Source organism: Oncorhynchus mykiss, chromosome 13 (assembly GCF_057628025.1).
Source record: "Oncorhynchus mykiss isolate SJ-2025 chromosome 13, ASM5762802v1, whole genome shotgun sequence".
Lineage (NCBI taxonomy): Eukaryota > Metazoa > Chordata > Actinopteri > Salmoniformes > Salmonidae > Oncorhynchus > Oncorhynchus mykiss.
Genome location: NC_143034.1, coordinates 2,608,097 through 2,614,710, shown reverse-complemented (window position 1 = coordinate 2,614,710; position 6,614 = coordinate 2,608,097).

The window sequence follows — 6,614 nt, the reverse complement described above, 5'->3', positions numbered from 1 at the left end:
AATGGTGAGGGGGGCCCCAGAATAATAATGGTGAGGGGGGACCCCAGAATAATAATGGTGAGGGGGACCCCAGAATAATAATGGTGAGGGGGACTCCAGAATTATAATGGTGAGGGGGACCCCAGAATAATAATTATCATGGTGAGGGGAGCCCAGAATTATCATGGTGAGGGGGACCCCAGAATAATAATGGTGAGGGGGACTCCAGAATTATAATGGTGAGGGGGACCCCAGAATAATAATTATCATGGTGAGGGGAGCCCAGAATAATAATGGTGAGGGGGACCCCAGAATAATAATGGTGAGGGGGACTCCAGAATTATAATGGTGAGGGGGACCCCAGAATAATAATTATCATGGTGAGGGGAGCCCAGAATTATCATGGTGAGGGGGACCCCAGAATAATAATGGTGAGGGGGACCCCAGAATAATAATGGTGAGGGGGACCCCAGAATAATAGTGTTGAGGGGGGACCCCAGAATAATAATGGTGAGGGGGACCCCAGAATAATAATGGTGAGGAGGGACCCCAGAATAATAATGGTGAGGAGGGACCCCAGAATAATAATGGTGAGGGGACCCCAGAATAATAATGGTGAGGGGGGACCCCAGAATAATAATGGTGAGGGGGACCCCAGAATAATAACGGTGAGGGTGGGACTCCATTATAATAATGGTGAGGGGGGAGCCCAGAATAATAATGGTGAGGGGGACCCCAGAATAATAATGGTGAGGGGGGACCCCAGAATAATAATGGTGAGGAGGGACCCCAGAATAATAATGGTGAGGAGGGACCCCAGAATAATAATGGTGAGGGGGGACCCCAGAATAATAATGGTGAGGGGGACCCCAGAATAATAATGGTGAGGGGGACCCCAGAATAATAATGGTGAGGGGGACCCCAGAATAATAATGGTGAGGGGGACCCCAGAATAATAATGGTGAGGGGGACCCCAGAATAATAATGGTGAGGGGGGACCCCAGAATAATAATGGTGAGGAGGGACCCCAGAATAATAATGGTGAGGGGGGACCCCAGAATAATAATGGTGAGGAGGGACCCCAGAATAATAATGGTGAGGGGGGACCCCAGAATAATAATGGTGAGGAGGGACCCCAGAATAATAATGGTGAGGGGGACCCCAGAATAATCATGGTGAGGGGGACCCCAGAATAATAATTTCTGTTGTAAAGAATTTAGTTCAACCACCAGAAAAACTCCTCCTTTACCCACTCCATTGAATAAAGTACAATATTTCATGCCTTTTTCAAATCCCCAAATCCGAAATAAAGAGCATTTACTTCAGTGTCCAATCTACCCCTAGACTCAGACCTGTCTCTCTGCTTCACACTGAGTCTCCCAGCTGCAGTTTCACTGTACAATCTACCCCTTGATTCAGACCTGTCTCTCTGCTTCACACCGAGCCTCCCAGCTGCAGTTTCACTGTACAATCTACCCCTAGACTCAGACCTGTCTCTCTGCTTCACACCGAGCCTCCCAGCTGCAGTTTCACTGTACAATCTACCCCTAGACTCAGACCTGTCTCTCTGCTTCACACTGAGCCTCCCAGCTGCAGTTTCACCACATTCTCATTGACAACCCCAACATCTGTCTCTGAAATGGTCCATAATATGAGGTCAACTACCTGCCCGTTGGAACCTATTTCCACAGGACTCATAAAATCCAGCCTCACTCTTATCAGTCCAACTATAACCACAACTGGAGTTGTGCATAAATTATGTAACCATTGAACAAGTTGAAGAAGCTGAGCAGCCTGTAGGCTGTGGTCTGTAGCCTGTAGTCTGTAGCCTGTAGCCTGTAGCCTGTAGTCTGTAGCCTGTAGCCTGTAGTCTGTAGCCTGTAGCCTGTAGCCGTTAGCCTGCGGGCACCTTTCATGAATAGTGATTCTAGAGGATGTGACGCAGCAGTAATTGGTCATGACCCTTAGAGACGGCTGTCATATACACTTTCAATGTAGATAAGGACTTCCCTGCTGCCATCAGCTCCTGGGGGACTTCCCTGCTGCCATCAGCTCCTGGAGGACTTCCCTGCTGCCATCAGCTCCTGGAGGACTTCCCTGCTGCCATCAGCTCCTGGAGGACTTCCCTGCTGCCATCAGCTCCTGGAGGACTTCCCTGCTGCCATCAGTTCCTGGAGGACTTCCCTGCTGCCATCAGCTCCTGGAGGACTTCCCTGCTGCCATCAGTTCCTGGAGGACTTCCCTGCTGCCATCAGCTCCTGGAGGACTTCCCTGCTGCCATCAGCTCCTGGAGGACTTCCCTGCTACCATGGGAGGTTGTTCGCTGTACAAGGTCTGAAAACAAGTGATGCTGTGGCAAACGTGGAGCAACAAGTAGAACTGACTCTCTCTCTCTCTCTTCCTCAAGTGGATCAACGGAATTGGTGCAAACGCCTACAGCGGCCATCTGTGTGATAGGGCTTCGCCCCCCATCTGTGTGATAGAGCATCGACCCCCATCTGTGTGATAGAGCATAGACCCCCATCTGTGTGATAGGGCATCGACCCCCATCTGTGTGATAGGGCATCGACCCCCATCTGTGTGATAGAGCATCGACCCCCATCTGTGTGATAGGGCATCGACCCCCATCTGTGTGATAGAGCATCGACCCCCATCTGTGTGATAGAGCATCGACCCCCATCTGTGTGATAGAGCATCGACCCCCATCTGTGTGATAGAGCATCGACCCCCATCTGTGTGATAGGGCTTCGACCCCCATCTGTGTGATAGAGCATCGACCCCCATCTGGGCCTGCTGGACCCTTTATGGAGAACCACATGGGACAATGGGTTGAGTCTGTGTGATAGGGCATCGACCCCCATCTGGGCCTGCTGGACCGTTTATGGAGAACCACATGGGACAATGGGTTGAGTCTGTGTGATAGGGCATCGACCCCCATCTGGGCCTGCTGGACCCTTTATAGAGAACCACATGGGACAATGGGTTGAGTCTCGCGATGCGAACAGATTTGACGACGGCCGATCCGAATCACACCCAGATCATCTCCACTATCGTGGGCTGTATCCTCCAGTCTGAAGGAAGACGGCCTCCTCTGGAGAGAACATCTGCTGCCTGATTCATCTCCACTATCGTGGGCTGTATCCTCCAGTCTGAAGGAAGACGGCCTCCTCTGGAGAGAAGATCTGCTGCCTGATTCCGCTCCACTATCGTGGGCTGTATACTCCAGTCTGAAGGAAGACGGCCTCCTCTGGAGAGAACATCTGCTGCCTGATTCATCTCCACTATCGTGGGCTGTATCCTCCAGTCTGAAGGAAGACGGCGTCCTCTGGAGAGAACATCTCCACTATCGTGGGCTGTATCCTCCAGTCTGAAGGAAGACGGCCTCCTCTGGAGAGAACATCTGCTGCCTGATTCCTCTCCACTATCGTGGGCTGTATCCTCCAGTCTGAAGGAAGACGGCCTCCTCTGGAGAGAACATCTGCTGCCTGATTCCTCTCCACTATCGTGGGCTGTATCCTCCAGTCTGAAGGAAGACGGCCTCCTCTGGAGAGAACATCTGCTGCCTGATTCCTCTCCACTATCGTGGGCTGTATCCTCCAGTCTGAAGGAAGATGGCCTCCTCTGGAGAGAACATCTCCACTATCGTGGGCTGTATCCTCCAGTCTGAAGGAAGACGGCCTCCTCTGGAGAGAACATCTGCTGCCTGATTCATCTCCACTATCGTGGGCTGTATACTCCAGTCTGAAGGAAGACGGCCTCCTCTGGAGAGAACATCTGCTGCCTGATTCATCTCCACTATCGTGGGCTGTATCCTCCAGTCTGAAGGAAGACGGCCTCCTCTGGAGAGAACATATGCTGCCTGATTCCTCTCCACTATCGTGGGCTGTATCCTCCAGTCTGAAGGAAGACGGCCTCCTCTGGAGAGAACATCTGCTGCCTGATTCCTCTCCACTATCGTGGGCTGTATCCTCCAGTCTGAAGGAAGACGGCCTCCTCTGGAGAGAACATCTGCTGCCTGATTCCTCTCCACTATCGTGGGCTGTATCCTCCAGTCTGAAGGAAGACGGCCTCCTCTGGAGAGAACATCTGCTTCCTGATTCCTTACCCCACCGGCAGGTGTATTGCTCTGAGGGATGCAGTAAAGTGTCTGTTTTCCCAAAGCAGTAGCTCCCATTCTACCTGATGCAGTGGCCATTGGACAGAGCCGTGTCATCAGTCCGCCCTGGCTGTTGTTGTGTTCAACCACGTTTGTGTCGTCTGTCCGTATCATGTTGTCCTCGCAGCACTGGGAGGAAGCAACGCATATAAGGCCCTGCCCCGCCCCCCTTTCGGAAAAGCTGACCACGACTCCATTTTGTTGATCCCTGCCTACAGACAGAAACTAAAACAAGAGGCTCCCACGCTGAGGTCTGTCCAACGCTGGTCCGACCAAGCTGACTCCACACTCCAAGACTGCTTCCATCACGTGGACTGGGACATGTTTCGTATTGCGTCAGACAACAACATTGACGAATACGCTGATTCGGTGTGCGAGTTCATTAGAACGTGCGTTGAATATGTCGTTCCCATAGCAACGATTAAAACATTCCCTAACCAGAAACCGTGGATTGATGGCAGCATTCGCGTGAAACTGAAAGCGCGAACCACTGCTTTTAATCAGGGCAAGGAGTCTGGTAACATGACCGAATACAAACAGTGCAGCTATTCCCTCCGCAAGGCTATCAAACAAGCTAAGCGTCAGTACAGAGACAAAGTAGAATCTCAATTCAACGGCTCAGACACAAGAGGCATGTGGCAGGGTCTACAGTCAATCACGGATTACAGGACGAAATCCAGCCCAGTCACGGACCAGGATGTCCTGCTCCCAGGCAGACTAAATAACTTTTTTGCCCGCTTTGAGGACAATACAGTGCCACTGACACGGCCTGCAATGAAAACATGCGGTCTCTCCTTCACTGCAGCCGAGGTGAGTAAGACATTTAAACGTGTTAACCCTCGCAGGGCTGCAGGCCCAGACGGCATCCCCAGCCGCGCCCTCAGAGCATGCACAGACCAGCTGGCCGGTGTGTTTACGGACATATTCAATCAATCCCTATACCAGTCTGCTGTTCCCACATGCTTCAAGAGGGCCACCATTGTTCCTGTTCCCAAGAAAGCTAAGGTAACTGAGCTAAACGACTACCGCCCCGTAGCACTCACTTCCGTCATCATGAAGTGCTTTGAGAGACTAGTCAAGGACCATATCACCTCCACCCTACCTGACACCCTAGACCCACTCCAATTTGCTTACCGCCCAAATAGGTCCACAGACGATGCAATCTCAACCACACTGCCCTAACCCATCTGGACAAGAGGAATACCTATGTGAGAATGCTGTTCATCGACTACAGCTCAGCATTTAACACCATAGTACCCTCCAAACTCGTCATCAAGCTCGAGACCCTGGGTCTCGAACCGGCCCTGTGCAACTGGTACTGGACTTCCTGACGGGCCGCCCCCAGGTGGTGAGGGTAGGTAACAACATCTCCACCCCGCTGATCCTCAACACTGGGGCCCCACAAGGGTGCGTTCTGAGCCCTCTCCTGTACTCCCTGTTCACCCACGACTGCGTGGCCACGCAAGCCTCCATCCAACTCAATCATCAAGTTTGCGGATGACACAACAGTGGTAGGCTTGATTACCAACAACGACGAGACGGCCTACAGGGAGGAGGTGATAACCTCACACTCAACGTCAACAAAACTAAGGAGATGATTGTGGACTTCAGGAAACAGCAGAGGGAACACTCCCCTATCCACATCGATGGAACAGTAGTGGAGAGGGTAGTAAGTTTTAAGTTCCTCGGCGTACACATCACAGACAAAACTTAATTGGTCCACCCACACAGACACCATCGTGAAGAAGACGCAGCAGCGCCTCTTCAACCTCAGGAGGCTGAAGAAATTTGGCTTGTCACCAAAAGCACTCAAACTTCTACAGATGCACAAGCGAGAGCATCCTGGCGGGCTGTATCACCGCCTGGTACGGCAACTGCTCCGCCCACAACCGTAAGGCTCTCCAGAGGGTCTGTGAGGTCTGCACAACGCATCACCGGGGGCAAACTACCTGCCCTCCAGGACACCTACACCACCCGATGTCACAGGAAGGCCATAAAGATCAAGGACAACAACCACCCGAGCCACTGCCTGTTCACCCCGCTATCATCCAGAAGGCGAGGTCAGTACAGGTACATCAAAGCTGGGACCGAGAGACTGAAAAACAGCTTCTATCTCAAGGACATCAGACTGTTAAACAGCCACCACTAACATTGAGTGGCTGCTGCCAACATACTGACTCAACTCCAGTCACTTTAATAATGGGAATAGATGGGAATTGATGTAAAATATCACTAGCCACTTTAAACAATGCTACCTAATATAATGTTTACATACCCTACATTATTTATCTCATATGTATATGTATATACTGTACTCTATATCATATACTGCATCTTTATGTAATACATGTATCACTAGCCACTTTAACTATGCCACTTTGTTTACATACTCATCTCATATGTATATACTGTACTCGATACCATCTACTGTATCTTGCCTATGCTGCTCTGTACCATCACTCATTCATATATGTACATA